This window comes from Podarcis bocagei (genome assembly GCF_964188305.1).
Source record: "Podarcis bocagei genome assembly, chromosome: 2".
Lineage (NCBI taxonomy): Eukaryota > Metazoa > Chordata > Lepidosauria > Squamata > Lacertidae > Podarcis > Podarcis bocagei.
Genome location: NC_138126.1, coordinates 83,354,244 through 83,373,696, shown reverse-complemented (window position 1 = coordinate 83,373,696; position 19,453 = coordinate 83,354,244). Strand labels below are relative to the sequence as shown.

Below are 19,453 nucleotides of genomic sequence, written 5' to 3'. Positions count from 1 at the left end.
TGGTAAGAGATGGCGTGCTCCTTGGCTATTGGAAACTGGGGTTTGATGAGATTACCGTATTGAGACACCCCACTACCCCGTTGTGGCTCCTCTCCCACACCACTGACCAGCACGCGTGGACAGTGCTCTTACGGGAAGCTGCAGAGACGATCGAAATCTATCTAGTTCTGGACCGCTCTTGCTGTTGTGGGAGGGTAGTCAACTGTTATCTGGAAGGTAGAGCACTGTACCAACCTCATTTGATAGACCAGGTCCTACTCTTAACCCAGGTGATAGATGGGACGGAACCTATCTTAATGCAAGTATTGCAGGGGTGGGAGCCTTAACCAGGTGTGCATTGAAATTACTAAACAAGTGCCAGTAAGAATTGCCACCCCAGGATTTCAGCTTCCATATGCTTTGGTCACTAGGGAGGCAGCACGAGAGTTCAATCCACCCAACAGGGTTAGTAGAAAAATTGGCCCACATAGTGGGAGCATCAGCTCACCGGTGGGCTCTCATCCTTGAGGCTCAACAGGTAGTCGGGCACAAATATCAGTGGGCTCTTCGACAATGAGCACACCCCCTGAATATTGGTGGGAGGAACCATGGAGATATTGGGTTTGGTGGGTAGGAGTGATATGTACCGCCCTTGTCATATGGATGCTCTCGTATTTCTGTTGGCATGAACGGTATCGTATTTGTGGGAAGAATAGGCCCAATAATGCTTCTATTGCTTTTCTGCTTCTGTATACCCTGCTTAATGCAATGCCTGCAACATATGATGGGAAAGATGATGTCTCGCATGATGAGACCTCGCGTGATTGCTGTAATGAGAGAGTATAGACCCCTACCCCAGAACGAATCTAAGTAATAGATTGTTCAAAAGAAGAGGACGGAGTAAAGGGAGATGGGACAGGTTTCTCTCAATATTTTCTGTGCTTTGTATTCTATACCTAAGAAGGTTAATCATTAATATTGTCTATACATAGTAAATTCCTGCACTCTGCTAAGATGGTTACACAGCTAAAAAAATGCAGTTATTTGCAAAAGTCTAAAACAGACAGGTCATGAGGCCGCTTCCTGCCTAATCAGCTATTTGGAACTGCTGATGTTAGCTACAGGTCAGAAGGTCGCTTCCTGCCCAGCCAGAAACTGCTGTTAACCGAAAAACCACTAGCAAGATGTTTCCTGCTTTACTTCTGCTTTTAAGAAGAGATACGAAGGGAAAGCTTAGCTAGCAAAAGAAGACACGTGTACAAGGAGGTGGGAGGGAGTGCTTGACTTAGCAGAAAGACAGGAATGTCTAGCAAGCAATAAAAATGTGTTTAGCAAGCAAGTCTGCGGGTATAAGAAAGTCTGCTGAAATGTCTTGCTTTACAGCCAGTACATTTTTAGGAACTATCGAGTTGGCTGTCTCTGAGTACAGACCTCGTCTCTGTGCTCAGATCTTAATAAACTCTTTTTCTCCAAAGAAGATATTGCTTTCCTGGTACTTTTGTTCCCTCCGAGGTCCAGGGGATGGCGTGGCTAATGGATCCCTAGGTAAATAAGGCTTCAGTTGTAAGATCACAGTTTCAGGAAAGGGTTTCGGAAGTGATATAAAAAAATCAGGGTAAAGGAGTTAGATAAAATCACTATAAAATGCTGTAGTGATTCAGAGGTTTAATCTGTAATCAAGATGAATTGGGATTGTTGATGGCTCTGGTAACTTCTCTCTCTTACATCAGGGATAATCTGATTATCTGCAGGGATCGCTCTCCTCCCGCTGAGGCTTGGGAAGGAAGCTGCATACCCACCAGCCATATGGTTGACAAGGCGCAGCTAGCTGGTATGCAGAGAAAGGGGAGGCCACCGGCAAAGCTGTGCAGCTCCCCCACTCGCTGGGGTGCCCCTGAGAGGCTAGCGCCCTGGCGCAACGCGCCAGTAACACCAGTGGGAAAGACGCCTCTGAGAATGAGTAATGGCATCCTCCCCCCTGCTCATGGAAGACCTGCAAGAAATCCACCTCCCTTTCAAATACTTGGTTTTTGCTCTTGGCAAAACTGGATATAAGCATAATGAAATATGGCTCCATTATATTCAGTAGGGGGGAAATGTAAGATTAGGAAGCCAACAGTTCAGATCACATCATGAAAGGAATTTCAGGGCTAGGCTTTGAGATAATTCTTTGAAAATTCCCTGGTTTTCCAAGATTGGTTTAAAATAGCATAGCTGACATCTGTATTTTGAACACTTGTTTGATTCATATTTCATTTATGTCAGTGACCAGAAGAGAAAGCTGCAGCCCTGAACTCACTTTTCAATGAGTAAGTCCCATTGCACTGAGTAAATATACCTAGGATCTTATTATACGACTGTGCTCCTAGGTCAGTAATGCCTTTGCCATGGGACTAGCCCAAGAAAGCTAATGCTATAGATTTGTTCAAGTTACCACCAAAGTCTTTGTTGATTTCCCTCTCATCATGATTTTTCCAGAAGCTCATGGTGTGCACAATAGATGAATATAAAGGTTTGGGTATACTCTGCCCACAGTTCATGCACTCATCAGACCTTTGGAATAGAATATACATAAAAACTATGCACTATCCCCAACACTGTTAAATGGGAGAACTCACTGCATAAATTGGGAATGGTACATTGGAACTTCCCAATGCACCCCAGTGGGGAAATTCATCACCTGATGGGCCTGGTTCACACTATGTAATGATTTGGGCTAGGCTAAGACATTTGCCACATTGTCAGCAGTGAAAATAACACCAAGATTATCTCTTAATTTAACTTTAATATATATATTCACACATCTATGCACAGGCACAGTACTGATCAGTAAAGTGGAATTAAGGCTTTGAAGAAATTTCTAACCAATCTGTGTTCTGCCAGAAAATGTCAAAGAAATTATTGGTTCTTGCCTTTTGACAAACATGCTTGCCAACTTGTCTGCCTTTGTGGAGGGGGAAGATCTTTAGAAAATTCTCAGGAATTCCACTCTCCAACTCCATCATCCTGCCCTACATTTTCCTTGATTTTCTAGTCTATTGTATTGCATAGTGCAGCTGAATAAATAAAAATAAATGGTTTCGAAAATTGCCTAAGGAACCAAGTTTGTACAACATAATCAGAAGTGTGTCAGAGCCAATTTCAGACTGAAAATCGAGCAGTTGCATGCCCCAGTACTCTTAAGTTCTGGTCATGGATGTAATGACTTTGACTCCATATGGGAGGGCATGTGAAAGGTAAATAAGGCTGCTTCTTATTTTAAGGCTAAGGTGTTTTTTTATGACCTCTTAGTGGTATATGTTAAAAACACAATGATTACATTTAGCTTTTTTCTAGTTCTGTGTGAAAAGTGACACCATATTTTTGGTCTAAAGGCAGGATAGGGAACCTGTGGCAATCAATATGTTTCTGGATTACAGTACTCATCATCCCTGACTATTGGGAATGCTGACTGGGGCTGATGGAATTTGGACTCCAACAACCTCTGAAAGGCAACAGGTTCCTGATCAATGATCTAGAAAGTGATTGTCTTTTAAGATGCCTGACGATGGCTTAATTCTCTTATGCCTGTTTCTGGGCAATATTGCTTCAGATACAGGTACAACTTGCAACACTGACTGTTCCTAGACATAAAAATAAATCATGCATGTAGAAAACTAGTTATCACAGACTTGGTTGGCCAACTTCCCATTTCTCCCATTAAAGAAATATCTTGATACACTTCTATTTTCCATGATCTTCTCCAGTTAGCTTAGAGGTTTTAGTTTTGTTTTTCTCTTCCTCCCCACTCTTTTCCATACCCCATTCTTTACTTTTTCTCTCCTCATTCACCTGCTGATTGAGCCTGTCAGTCTGCAGAGAACATTTTGTTTATTTTGCTCTCAGTGTGGATTCTTTTTAGGAGCTCAGGATACAATGATTATGTAATATGAAGGGCCATTCAATTATTTGATCCCTATTCTGGAGTGATAAGGTCTTGGGTCAGCAGCAGAATGTTTGCTTTGCATGTAGAAAGTCCCTGGTTCAATCCCTGTCGTCTGCAGATAAGGCTGGGAAAGATGCCTGTCTGAAATCCAGGAAAGTCACTGTTGGTTGGTAAGGACAATACTGAGCTAGTTGGAGTTAGAGCCTGGCTTGGTTCCTATATTTGTGTGTGTGTGTTCCTATGGTATAGATGCAGGATATCACCTCAGTGGGGACTTTGTTGCAATGTGTGTGTGGGTGTGATATTTATTTCAATTGCTGCTTTGTTTGTATGTATTAATGTCAATTTAGACCTGGTCATGTGAAGGTTCAAGATAGGTACAGTGGTACCTTGGGTTACAGACGCTTCAGGTTACAGACTCCGCTAACCCAGAAATAGTATCTCAGGTTAAGAACTTTTCTTCAGGATGAGAACAGAAATTGTGCTCCGGCGGCGCAGCAGCAGCGGGAGGCCCCATTAGCTAAAGTGGTACCTCAGGTTAAGAACAGTTTCAGGTTAAGAACGGACCTCCAGAACGAATTAAGTACTTAACCTGTGGTACCACTGTATTTGACAGAAAAGAAGCAACGTTTCAAGTTTTGTAGTCAATCTTTTTTTTTAATAGCTATGTCAGAGCATTTAAGCCGAGCACTTCCTACCTTCTTCTTATCTTTACCTTTTCTGACTGATGAAATAAAAATAAAGGATTTGTTGGCCCCCCCACATATAATGAAATATGTTGCAAGTTCTTATTTCACAATAATAGAATTGCTTTGTTTATCAGCTTCTATTGAATCCATAACTCAATTTAGGGCTTACAAAGATCGTTGGAATATCATAAACACATATGCTATGAGTGCTAGACTTTTTGTTATTGATTTCAAAGATGACCCAAAATGATACAGCTTAACTACTCAAGAATGTCAGAGCTTTGTGTATCTGTTCATTTTGGGAAGGTTGCAGAATCAAGTAGCTTTCCCCAGTATGGATATGTTGGAAGATAGCTTAAAATAGTATGTTAGACAACTCCATGCAATAGATTATTCTGGGCACCCAAAAAGTGTAAAGCTTTCCTCTCCACCCTAAATAAGTTTAGAATGTGAAAGTAAACATCATGTTGCTCAAAATGCTAGCTTTCAATTAAATTCATTTGATGTGTTTCAGTTACATTACATTCAATGCATTCTGAAAAGTGGAAACTGTCAATTTATATCAACTATGTGCTGGAGGTCCATTATGCAGAAAGGGCCTCATGGCTTCATCTGATCTCATGGGTGACCTCCGTGTTCTAACCATGCACATATTGTATACATGTCAAAAACAAAGAGAATTTAAATGTGGTTGTTTTTGATTTATTAACTAAGTGGGTGTTTTGCTTCATCCATTTGGACCAGGGTTGTGGCCTGATGAGGGACAGGGAATTCTACTTGGATTTAAAAGGATTGGTTGGAGAGAGATCACAGTAGGAGAATTCATGTGTGCCTGAAGGTTGGGGGAGGGAGAGGGAAAATTTGCTGGAAGGAAGAGCTAGAAGCTAGAGCCAGGCATGGTGGCTTAAAGAGGCTTGGAGAGTGAAGAAAAATCAAAGAGCTAGAATCACTGGCTAGAGCAGAAAAAGAGCTGTGGGGAAGAGTAGAATTCCCAGGAGACAGTCATCAAGGGAACTTGGAAGCTAAAAGGCAGCAGAGGCTTGTTGGAGTGTGGAGGAAGAGTTTCAGTAGGAGTCCTGAACAAAGCAAGAGCCTCTACAGAGGCAAGTGGTCAACTAGAAGACTACAAGTATCTAATAGCCCTCAACCTTTGCCAACCTGGTGCTGTGTGTGTGTGTGTGTGTGTGTGTGTGTGTGTGAGAGAGAGAGAGAGAGAGAGAGAGAGAGAGAACAACTCCCATCAGCCCCAACCAGATTGACAAAAGCTGCACCAAAGGCATTGATAACCTTTTAGATGGAATCCTGTTTTCTCACCATTGGTACTTTTTAACACTACTGCTGATGATGATGAACACACATGGGGGGGAATCATTAATATATGGCAGATTATTTTTATCTTCCCCTTTGGGAAATTGTTGATAATTGTTTTGATTCCATGCACTCCACATCTTGCTTTGAACTTGTGCATGTGTTCTCTAATGCTGGAAGAGTTCTATGGGAACACCGTCACTTTCAGAGGGTCTGCTTTCTCAGGAGTGATGACTTGCTGATGTTGGTGCAGAAGTACTTACCTGCTCCCATCCCATGGCTGCCTAAGCAACACTGCTAATACTAGCCTATGACATTCTGATTAAAAATCATGCTCACAGGGCACTGTAGGAGAAGCGGGGTGGGTATTTCACATAGCAGTCAAACCAGCAACACCTCAGCACATTCCCAAGATTTGACCAGCTTTATTTCAGGGAAGCACTAGTGTTTCCCACAGCAAAGATAAAATATGGGTGTAATATATAAATGCGTGACCACATGCATGTGTTTGCTGCTGAAGCATCAGTGAACACAGATATTCCCTACAGAAATCAAAATATGTAGAACAGCCATTGCTGAAAATGGTGTGAGTGTGTGTGTTTCTTTTTTTTATATTGAGGGTATGAGTGCTTCTAAAAAAATATCCAGTGGAGAAAAGCCGGAAGAAAGGGTGTTATACATTAATACCAGTTGCAAGATGTATCTGCAGCATTGCTGTGAATTCAGTTTTTAAACTGTGAATACTTCTTCTCACCAGTTGCTATTTTAATGAGCAGCTTAGTTTGACCTAGATGAGGCATCTAATAAAATGTAGTAGGTGCTTCTGATGTGGAGAAACTTATGGGATACAACTGGGGATAGCTGGCTGTGATTTTATCTCTTCTCCCATCTCCTCCCCAAGAAATGACCTTAAAGACTGTGACAAATGCTAGCATGGGAGAAATGGAGCCTGACTTTCAACTGTTTTGCATAATCTGGTTATGGAAACCAGAGATAGTTCTTGTTTGAAAGCTTCTCCTATTTCATCCTTATCTTGCATAGCGGTGTGGGGGGAGGATTTGTGGAATTGTTTTATATTGTTGCAATTTTTTTTTGGGGGGGGGGGTTGTTAGAGATTCCATTTTTCAGCTTTGAACCAGCTACCAAGATGATCTAAGTTAAATCTCTGAGTGACGTGTAATTTTCTGAATGTGCATGCATGCCTATGCATGTGCATGAACAATGTTTCGTATGCACCATACATTTAAGGCATCCCAGGAACCCTTACAGAGCTATAATTCTCAGCACCCTTAACAAACTACAGTTCCCAGGATTCTTTGGGAAAATAATATGCTTTAAATGTATGGTGTGTATGCAGTCTCCAGTGCCCAACCAGCAATTTTGCACCCTACAATTAATGGGTTTCATTTTGAACATTGGTAACACATTATAGGACAATTTTTCAAGAATGCTTTCAATTGGAAGAAAAAAAATGCTACCTTTGCTTTTAAAACGCATGTACAGTGGTACCTCGCAAGACAAATGCCTCGCAAGACGGAAAACTTGCTAGACGAAAGGGTTTTTGGTTTTTTGAGTTGCTTCACAAGACGATTTTCCCTATGGGCTTGCTTCGCAAGACGGAAACGTCTTGCAAGTTTGTTTCCTTTTTCTTAAAACCGTTAATACAGTTGCGACTTGACTTCGAGGAGCAACTCATAGAACGCGGTGTGGTAGCCTTTTTTGAGGTTTTTAAAGACTTTGGTGATTTTTGAAGCTTTTCCAAAACTTTTCCGACACCGTGCTTTGCAAGACGAAAAAAATCGCAAGACGACAAAACTCGCGGAACGAATTCATTTCGTCTTGCGAGGCACCACTGTACTGTAATAGGATAGGCTGCTGCAAAATAAATACCTGCCACATACAGCAGTCAGCTAAAAGTTTTGAGCAATCTGGAAGGTTCACTTAGAGCAGGTCATCTCAGGAAGTGATCCTTTGTGTGAGAATAGAGACACTACAATTATAAATGAACAATCTTTTCATATGCTATTTTTTGGGAGAGTATTACTGTTTGGCTTTCAAGCAGATTAGATCAGGGGTAGGCAACCTAAGGCCCATGGGCCACAAGCCGCCCACGGGGGTTGTTTAACCAGCCCACAAGCCGCCCCTGAACCGAGCCGCCTGTTCAGCGAGTCCCCGCCTGCTGCGCTAAACCGGCGCAGCGTGGTGCGGGGACTTGCTTCCACAGCACCAGAAATCATGTCTGTGCATGCACAGACACCGAAAAACATGTTTGTGCAGGCACAGATGCCAGAAATCACATCTGCGCAGACGTAGACCCCGGAAATCCCGGGCGCATGCACTCATGTGCATGCACAATCTGGGCCACTGAGGGAAATCTGCTGGAGTGAACTGGCCCAGGCAAGGTAAACCTTGCCGGCCCCTGGATTAAGATGTTTCATGGATAACATTCCGTTTGGGAGCATGCTTCAGTGAAGAAGACTGAATAGTGCCGGACTGTTTAAGAACTGCCAGGTATACTCATACTGGCATTTGTTGGATAAATACTTTTATTTCTGCCAGTTTAAACTAATGATATTTTTGGCAGTGCGCTTGTGTGGGCAAGGAAGATCTGGAGGACTTGAGCATCCCTCATTACCTTGGTACAAAGCTAAGAATTGGCATTCTGTGCTGGAGAAAGAAACTTCGCTGGAGGCTATTTATACTCCTTTCGTATTTTCCTCAAAGCAAAGTTCAGTCCATCCTGCTTATCAGTTAGTGTACAGATCCCACCCCTAGGTGGGATTGATGGGATTGATAGCATGGAATTCCAGAGGAAAAAACTGTTTGTATGAGAGTAAGCAAGTGTAATGTTTCTTATATTTTGCTAAAAATGTGTTGCATTTGAAACGTACATAAAATGTCATTGAAATGCATGTAATAACAGGCTGCATATGTATAAGAGAAAAGAGAACTGGTTTGACTGCTGGTTGTGATCACATTTTGTTGGCTGGCAGTGGAAGAAAGGTTAACTATTTCAATGAGATCCTTATTTCATAAGTAAACTCTTTGCACAGTAAATATTAAATTGGAGGACAGGTGACCAAAATAAAAAATTGGAGCTGTGCACCCTAAAAGCCCTTAACATAGTGCAAGGTATCTTCTCAGTGTGTTTGTAAAAGTTTGTATAGTGCATGGGCTAAAAGTCTAAACTTCTACAAATCCAGAAGTTTCCAATGTGTGTTGTCTGGGGAATCTACTTTACTTTCATAAGTATAGTGGTGCAAAATAAACTTGTAATTAAATACAGTTGAGGTTAGTATCCATTTTAAGAGTTTGAGTTCAATCTGCTTTCTTAACTTTCCCCCATCTTGATCTTGCTGTGACGGGGTGGAGATGTAGAATGGAGAGCTGAAATGTCACCTGGAAGGATTATTTGCTGCATTCTGATCTTTGTATTTAATCAGGTCGGTGGCGCTGTGGGTTAAACCACAGAGCCTAGGACTTGCCGATCAGAAAGTCGGTGGTTCAAATCCCCGCGATGGGGTGAGCTCCTGTTGCTCGGTCCCTGCTCCTGCCAACCTAGCAGTTCGAAAGCACGTCAAAGTGCAAGTAGATAAATAGGTACCGCTGCTCTGGTTCGCCAGAAGTGGCTTAGTCATGCTGGCCACATGACCCGGAAGCTGTACGCCAGCTCCCCCGGCCAATAAAGCGAGATGAGTGCCACAACCCCAGAGTCGGCCACGACTGGACCTAATGGTCAGGGGCCCCTTTACCTTTATGTTGGTGAATGACATAGTAACAGAAAAATTGTAGTGATAATCTGTTTATGCACCTGCTATTCTCATTTGGGGTGAAAAAGCACAGGAGAGAGAATGGCTTATGCCACCTGAGAAGACAGGAAGCAGTAAATACAATTTTAGGTCTTTAACTCCTCCTCTACCTCTTCTAGGTAGATCCCAGTTTCATTTCCTCTTTTAGCCTGAGAATGCAGCCTTTTTCTCAGGTTCTACTAAATGCACAACTTTTCTTCTAAGATCTTCTTCTCTTCCATCTTCTTATCTATTATTGCCCCCATGTTTTTCTTCCCTCTCCCCTCTGCACCCTCAGCTCCGTCTTCCCCTTACTGGCCTTAGGTGTTTTCAGAATATTACCTCAGGGTGGAGCCAAAGCCCAGTGTAATTCTGTAATTTGAAACCCTGACTTTACAAAGGAGCTCAGAAGCTTCTGAAAAATGTTATATGGAGTTGTTTCTCAACAAATGGAATGGAAAAGAGCCCTTGAATGTAGGGTTCTCTTCAGTCGACTAGGAAGCCTGAAAAAGAGTGTTTCTGGTTTCATGCAAAGAGCCCTACACATCTACAATTCTACATACACCAGAACCTGTCTTCATATACAATTGAAGTCCCTAACTCACTGAGGGTTTGAGACCCATTGGCTACCCTCACCTGGTTTAGCCAGCCAGTTGAAACCGTTCCTGGGGTGTGGTCGCTGTCACATGCTGACAGCTTCTAGAAGCCACAGGTGAGAGCTGAGTGCAGTGGGTACCAAAAAAGGACAACCTACCCCAGAAAGAGCCTGACATTCCTCCACCAGAGGTACTACCCCTCCTCTAACACCCCATACACTCATAACCATGAAATTGCTATGTATAGGTGGTACCAATCACAATGGTATATGAGTTAGTGTAGCAGGTTTTATTTTCCAATAATTATACGCAGTGAACTACACTTTTTGGACATATTCCAAAGCTTGAGTATCCAATTGTCAGTTGCCCACCATTTTTCTTTTTGATCAAGCTTTGACCTGAATAGACAAGTCAATTTATTTTGAAGTATTCTGCATCTTTTATTCTTATCCAACTTACCGTACTTTTTTTAGTTTAACTTTGTAGGGTGGATTTATTGTATATTTTCTTGTGTTGTATCCTAGTGACTGATTTAAACATCAAGATTGCTGCAATTCAGTGTTTGATGAGGAAATGACAGACTTCTCATTATCATGACACCATTTGTCTAATGCAGGCAGGGAGAACCTGTGGCCTTTCAATGGTCAGGAGAATGTAAGCTGTAGTCCAACAACATGTGTAGGGCCACAGGTTACTAATTCTTGATCTAAAAAGCCTAGTTTTTCTAAATTTACTTTTCTTCTCACATAAGAGAAGCAGAAAGCTCTTCATTCTGTTATATATAATGTGAAGCCAATTAGCTCCTTAGCTTCCTTTCATTATCGGCAAACGGGATATGCATTAGTTTTATTAACTGATTTTCTGTGCTTATTTTCTTCCCATATTTTGCGAGAAAACTAATTTGATTCCCTTTTGGGGTTCTAGGTGTGGTATGAGATGATAAGGTGCATCTTTTTTGCTATGGTTTCCAGCTGTTCTTTGATCAACCAGCATTTGTTTTCATGCATGAAGCGGCCTAAAAAATTATCCTAATCAATTTTAAGCAGAGAGAAGACTGAGTTGGAAGTTCCCGCTGAAGCAGTTTAAACAGATGGCAATTCACTATAAAAGGAAAGCTAAGGTAGAATCACCAGGAAGGAATTGCAAGACACGGGGAACAATTTCACAGAGGAGGACTGCTAGCAGTCTGTTATATTGCCGTAGCACTGCAATCATGGCTGGATCAGGATGAATTCAGTATCAGGCAGCTTTTCTTTTTTTATGTGCACCAGTCATGTGTGATTTCGAACTGTCTCAGACTTTTTTGATTTTTGCTATTATCCTGCAGTTTGCTAACAAAGAACACCATCTGCCCCCCCCTTTTAAAGAGGAAACTTTCAACAGACTTAATTGATCACATGATTTTTCATATGTTGGCTGTCAAAATATAATGGAAACATGTAAGTGAAACTAAATTAATTGCAACCCTAGTATAAAGTATTGAAAATACAAACTGATATTGTCCTGAATGAGACCACTAGGACACTGAGCTCAGTCTCACCTACTCTGATGGGCAGCGGCTTTTTCTTATAAAATTTAATGTAAATCCCACCCTTCCTCCCAATGGAGCCTAGGGTGGCAAACATTAATTAATAAAATAAAATAAAAATGTTTAAGACATCTTAAAAAACAATTTCCATACTGATGCAGACTGGGAGGGATCACAAAGATTTGTTGACAGAGGATGGTGGTCTTCAGTAGGTGCCTGCAGTACTAAAAGTGTCCCAACAACACCCAGCCCCCCAATGAGGACACACAATTGGAAGTTTGGTTACTTATTTGCAAAGCCTTCAATTACAGCAGCTCCTAAGATGCAAGAATCAAAAATGCCACTGCTGTTAAATACCCAGCTAGGCATATTCTTCTTCAGACCTGTGCTTTGACCTGGATAGTTGGAGCAACAGCATGAACATGCCTCCGGCAGCAGGTTTAAACTCCCTCTTCTGATGTGGTGTGTGCAAGCAACAGTGATTTCTCTTGCATAGGAGCTCCAGCCACTTTAACTCCCTCCTCATCCTTGGAAATAGGGGACAGAGGAGATTCTAACAACCCAACTCTCTCTTCCACTTCTGTGTCTTCCTGCAACACTTCCTTCGCCTCCGCCACTTCTGTCTATGACTGCCCAGCTTCTTCGTCTTCCCTCTGCCTCACAGGTGGCACAGAACCCCACAAATCACCGGCCCCTTTCCCTGGATCAGGCTTCTGCCCCCCTTCACCCTGCCCACTCTGCCTACCCTTCAGACTCTTGACTGTCCCTGACAGAAAGGGAGGGAACTCCATAAGGTAGTTGCTACAGCAATACTTGGTGGTGATAAAAAAAAATCACCAGGTGGTTTCTGTTGAATGGGAAGCATAGCACATCAGATTAATGGAATGTTTGCCTGTCTGCTTAAATAGACCATTGGAACAAGTCCTCACCTGTCACCTCATCACAAATGTGAGTGAAACAGAGAAGTGTACGTTTTGACTTTGCTTAAAACAGAAGGTCCATTTTGAACATTTGTTCTATTGGTAGGAATGTGGATGGTTGTTTTTTTTTTAACTTAATTTTTTTAACATTATTGCAACGGTATCTGAAAACATCACTCAGATGCCTTGTGCAGACTTCTCAGCTCTGCATATATATCATGACTATTTAAAGACTGCTTGTGCTTAAATAGTGTGTCACCCTCCTCCCCTTCATTGTGCACCCTGCATAAAAACAGACATGATTTTAATGTAGGATTCATATAGATAAGCCTGGGAATTTTACTAAGAAAATTTATTTAAGATGAGTTTAACTTGGCTTAGAATGTATATACATGTGTTCACACACAATTTTGCTCCTATATATGCTTGCACTGTTGTAGTAGTAAGAGTTCATTTAAGGACAGAATGTAGTAAGAGTTCATTTAAGGACAAAAACATGACATTCATAGAACTGGTATTGCATGAATGTTTTTAAATTATTATTTTTTTAAAAAACAAACTGTTGCAGGACCTCTCAAGTCAGGATTGTATGGGTGATGGGCTCTTAACTATTTGTCCCCTGCATTCCAGATCTGGAGTGCTATTTGCAGGTGCTATTTGCAGTAGAAGGGAAGCCCACAGTGACTACAATGGCCCCTTGTTGAATTGCAATTGTGCCACACAGTTGTTGGATGGCAAAACACTAGTAATGTGTCTTTGAGATAAAATATGTTTACAGTTGTGTATTAATAGGGAAACAACATTCAAAAATCTGCATTTTCTACATGAATTTAAAAAATAAACTGTGTGTATTCTGGAAATGTGGTGGAAAAGACTTGCAAAAGCGGCATGTAAACATGGCACAAACTTGATATATTGACTTATCCATCCATCTCTACATGTAACCAAATTAAAGCATAACGCAGTACAGCTCTCCTGCCCCCAACAGAAACACTCATTCTCCTGGCCACTTTTTGTGTGTGTGTGGAGGACCCTATTCTGGTTTTGCTTAGTCATCAGCAACTCCACAACTGGGTAGGTTGAGTAGATGCCAACAAGCTGAAAACAGTCAAGGAAAGTGGATCAGCAACTTTTAACTAGTTAGAATCATAGAATCATAGAGTTGGAAGAGACCACAAGGGCCATCGAGTCCAACCCCCTGCCAAGCAGGAAACACCATCAGAGCACTCCTGACATATGGTTGTCAAGCCTCTGCTAGTTATCTGATTCCTGTTTCCTACAGAGTACTCTGCAAAAGCTACACAACATTGCAAAGCCCACAATTTTTCTCCTCAGCTTTCCCATACTTGCCAATGGTGTACAAGCCATCTTGGGGATGGGATCTGTGGTGTGGAGAAAAAAGATCGTAGAATTGTCTCTGAACAATGTGATATGCTCCTTTGTATGTTCCACTTCTAAACTGTGTCCATGGCCTTACATCAGCTGTTAAATGGCATATAAAGCACAAAATTGTTGTTTTGTGATTGATCCTTTTCTATGCAAACAAACTTTGTAAGGTTTCTGTCATTTTTACCTCTCTAGCCAATAAGTTTCTTAAGTGTTCCTGTTCAGAGATTATAGTTGCAAATTGGGATGTTAGTAAGATTATGTTTAGCATTTCAAAAGCTCATTGAGAGGGGAAGGTAGCCCATTTCAGCTAATCTAAAACTAATTGCCTACTAGAATGTAAAGGAAGGCATCTCTCCCATATGTGTCTGGAAAGCCTATTTCAAAGCCTTTCAGTTCTATTCAGTAATGAGCAGCAGATTCAATCTTTTCTCCTTTTTGCTGCATTGTGCTTTTGAGACTGAAATGACAAGTTCCAAATGTGAGTAGAAATCTGTATTTTAGAAATGATATGATAAAATAGGTACTAGGTATGGAAACTTGCTAATATATTTTGGAATGTGCAGTAATGCAGTAATACTGTACAGACAACACTGGAATATTTAGAATGGCTGCTGAAAAGAATAATAATAATAAATTACTTTTAGTTTAGGATACAAAGATATTGCTGAAGTCTTTTGAAGACAACTGACTTTAGAAATAATACAGGGGGGAAACAATTCAAAAGGTGATATAGTTTTCTCATGAATGTGATCTTTTGTTTGAAAGCACCCTCATGCCAAACCTTGTCACTACAGAGAGATGGCTAACTTTGATATGAATTAATCCAGCCCCTTGGATCTGAATCTGAGGCTTCCTCTGGGTCCCTACTTTGAGAGAAGCTCAGAGGATTGTGACAAGGGTCTTTTAAGTTCTGGCCCCCCATTAGTGGAATGCTTTCTCACATGAGGTCAATCTGGCACCTTCACTGACATCTTTTTCAGCACTACATAAAAACTTACATGTTCCCTGACTTGGTTTGCTGAGAAAGGTTTTAACCATAGCGGAGTGAGTGACCTGTGTCCTGCTTAGTCTTTTATATGTATGGTAACCTCATTAACCAGTTCTGTGGAATGGGTATTGGAGGCACTGTTCTAAAGTGGTTCTGTTCCTACCTACAGGATCATGTCCATGGTGCAGCATAGGGAGAATGTGTTTTGGCTCCATTAGCTTTGTACTATGGTGTATCATCCCCTTCATGGATCACTGCCTTGCCGTGGCGAAGGGGCTTGAAGAACTCAGAGAAGCTATGAACTACGCCGAGCAGGGCACCCAAGATGAACAGGTCATAGTGGAGAGTTTTGACCAAATGTGATCCACCTGGAGTAGGAACCGGCAAGCCACTCCAGTATCCCTGCCAAGAAAACTCCATGGACAAAGACAACAGGCATATAAAAGTTATGACGCTGGAAGATGAGCCCCTCAGGTCGGAAGGTGTCCAACATGCTACTGGGGAAGAGCGGAGGACAAGTACAAGTAGATCCAGAGCTGATGAAGCGGCTGGGCCAAAGCCGAAAGGACGCTCAGTTGTGGATATGCATGGAAGCGAAAGGAAAGTCCAATGCTGTAAAGAAAAATATTGCATAGGAACCTGGAATGTAAGAACCATGAACCTGGGTAAGTTGGATGTGGTCAAAAATGAGATGGCAAGAATAAATATTGACATCCTGGGCATCAGTGAGCTAAAATGGACGGGAATGGGCGAATTCAGTTCGGATGACTATCATATCTACTACTGTGGGCAAGAAACCCGTAAGAGAAATGGAGTGGCCCTCATAGTCAACAAAAGAGTGGCGAAAGCTGTACTGGGATGCAGTCTCAAAAATGATAGAATGATCTCGATACGAATCCAAGGCAGACCTTTTAACATCACAGTAATCCAAGTTTATGCACCAACTACTGGTGCTGAAGAAACTGAAATTGACCAATTCTATGAAGACTTACAAGACCTTATAGAAGTGACACCAAAGAAGGATGTTCTGCTCATTATAGGGGATTGGAATGCTAAAGTAGGGAATCAAGAGATAAAAGGAACAACTGGCAAGTTTGGCCTTGGAGATCAAAACGAAGCAGGGCAAAGGCTAATAGAGTTCTGTCAAGAGAACAAGCTGGTCATCACAAACACGCTTTTCCAACAACACAAGAGACGACTCTACACATGGACATCCCCAGATGGGCAACATCGAAATCAGATTGATTATATTCTCTGCAGCCAAAGATGGAGAAGCTCTATACAGTCAGCAAAAACAAGACCTGGAGCTGACTGTGGCTCAGATCATCAGCTCCTTATAGCAAAATTCAAGCTTAAACTGAAGAAAGTAGGAAAAACCACTGGACAGGTAAGATACAATCTAAACCAAATCCCTTATGAATACACAGTGGAAGTGAGGAACAGGTTTAAGGATTTAGATTTGCTGGACAGAGTGCCTGAAGAACTATGGGTGGAGGCTCGCAACATTATACAGGAGGCAGCAACTAAAACCATCCCAATGAAAAAGAAATGCAAGAAAGCAAAGTGGCTGTCCAACGAGGCCTTACAAATAGCGGGGGAGAGAAGGCAAGCAAAATGCGAGGGAAATAGTGAAAGATACAGGAAATTGAATGCAGATTTCCAAAGAATGGCAAGGAGAGACAAGAAGGCCTTCTTAAACGAGCAATGCAAAGAAATAGAGGAAAGCAACAGAATGGGAAGAACCAGAGATCTGTTCAAGAAAGTCGGAAATATGAAAGGAACATTTCGTACAAAGATTACCATAATAAAGGACAAAAGTGGTAAAGATCTAACTGAAGCAGAAGACATTAAGAAGAGGTGGCAAGAATACACAGAGGAATTATACCAGAAAGATATGGATGTCTCGTACACCCCAGGTAGTGTGGTTGCTGACCTTGAGCCAGACATCCTGGAGAGTGAAGTCAAATGGGCCTTAGAAAGCACTGCAAATAACAAGGCCAGTGGAAGTGATGGTATTCCAGCTGAACTGTTTAAAATTTTAAAAGATGATGCTGTTAAGGTGCTACACTCAATATGCCAGCAAGTTTGGAAAACTCAGCAGTGGCCAGAGGATTGGAGAAGATCAGTCTACATCCCAATCCCAAAGAAAGGCAGTGCCAAAGAATGCTCCAACTACCGCACAATTTCACTCATTTCACATGCTAGCAAGGTTATGCTTAAAATTCTACAAGGAAGGCTCAAGCAGTATGTGGACCGAGAACTCCCAGAAGTGCAAGCTGGATTTAGAAGAGGCAGAGGAACCAGAGACCAAATTGCAAACATGCGCTGGATTATGGAGAAAGCTAGAGAGTTCCAGAAAGACATCTACTTCTGCTTCATTGACTATGCAAAAGCCTTTGACTGTGTCGACCACAGCAAACTATGGCAAGTTCTTAAAGAAATGGGAGTGCCTGATCACCTCATCTGTCTCCTGCAAAATCTCTATGTGGGACAAGAAGCTACAGTTAGAACTGGATATGGAACAACTGATTGGTTCCAAATTGGGAAAGGAGTACGGCAAGGCTGTATATTGTCTCCCTGCTTATTTAACTTATATGCAGAATTCATCATGCGAAAGGCTGGGCTGGATGAATCCCAAGCCGGAATTAAGATTGCCGGAAGAAATATCAACAACCTCAGATATGCAGATGACACAACCTTGATGGCAGAAAGTGAAGAGGAATTAAAGAACCTTTTAATGAGGGTGAAAGAGGAGAGCGCAAAATATGGTCTGAAGCTCAACATCAAAAAAACGAAGATCATGGCCACTGGGCCCATCACCTCCTGGCAAATAGATGGGGAAGAAATGGAGGCAGTGAGAGATTTTACTTTCTTGGGCTCCATGATCAGTGCAGATGGTGACAGCAGTCACGAAATTAAAAGACGCCTGCTCCTTGGGAGAAAGGCGATGGCAAACCTAGACAACATCTTAAAAAGCAGAGACATCACCTTGCCAACAAAGGTCCGTATAGTAAAAGCCATGGTTTTCCCAGTAGTGATGTATGGAAGTGAGAGCTGGACCGTAAAGAAGGCTGATCGCCGAAGAATTGATGCTTTTGAATTATGGTGCTGGAGGAGACTCTTGAGAGTCCCATGGACTGCAAGAAGATCAAACCTCTCCATTCTGAAGGAAATCAGCCCTGAGCGCTCACTGGAAGGACAGATCGTGAAGCTGAGGCTCCAATACTTTGGCCACCTCATGAGAAGAGAAGACTCCCTGGAAAAGACCCTGATGTTGGGAAAGATGGAGGGCACAAGGAGAAGGGGACGACAGAGAATGAGATGGTTGGATGGTGTTCTTGAAGCTACTAGCATGAGTTTGATCAAACTGCGGGAGGCAGTGGAGGACAGAAGTGCCTGGCGTGCTCTGGTCCATGGGGTCACGAAGAGTCGGACACGACTAAACGACTAAACAACAACATGGTGTATCATAGGGTACAATCTTGTCTCCAATGTTGTTTAGCAGCTATACTGGGTAGGGTCATTCAGAGTTTGGAGGCAAAGTGTCATCAGTACACTGATGTGACATGCAGCTCTACTTCTTCATAACTTCTGAGTCAGGAGAGGCTGTGCATGATCTGGACCATTATCTGGTCTCAGTGGTGAATTGGATGAAGACCCGTAAGTTGAACTTGATCCCCAGGAAGACAGAAGTACTGTGGGTTGCTTGTTCCCATGGTCCATAAGATTGGCCAGTTGCCTGTCCTAGAAGTGATTGCACTCCATATTAAAGAATAGATTTGGACTTTGGTGATGCTCCTGGGTCCATCTTTGTAACTGGAGGCTCAGCTAGCCTCTTTGGCTATGAGTGCCTTTTACCAGTTACATATAGTATGCCAGGACACAGCTCTAGTGCTCAAAAGCTTGCTCTTATCCATTGGAGCTGTTCTTCAGTATTGTGGGCCCAATTTTATGGAACTCCCTTCCAGCTGAGATCAGAGACACCCCCTCCCTGTCAAACCTCTGGTACCTACTTCTTCTTTTTTATTCCTGCAGGCTTCTAATTAAATTCTGATTGATAGTTTTAACTTACTGTTAGTTCATTATATTGAGTCTCCTTTGCACCACTTAATCATGACTGTAATCAAGTAGTATATGAATTGTTGAAAATAACAACAGCAGCAGCAGCAACAACAACAAAAAAATTCAAGCCTCCTCCTCTTTCTTCTTATAGTTCTTTAAACTAGATTTGGGCTAAACAGCCCTTCACCTGAGGATTGCAGGATTTGCACAAGACCATTTGACACCTGAGGTGAACCACAAAATGGTGCCCCCCCCCACCAGGGAAGAAGGGGTGTGTGACC

At 42.1% G+C, this 19,453-nt stretch overlaps 1 protein-coding gene across 4 annotated transcripts in view; it reads left to right on the top strand.

Moving 5' to 3' along the window:
• Positions 1-19,453, top strand: part of KCNIP1 (potassium voltage-gated channel interacting protein 1) — a 613,686-nt gene that overhangs the window by 109,233 nt on the left and 485,000 nt on the right. The window lies entirely within an intron of this gene.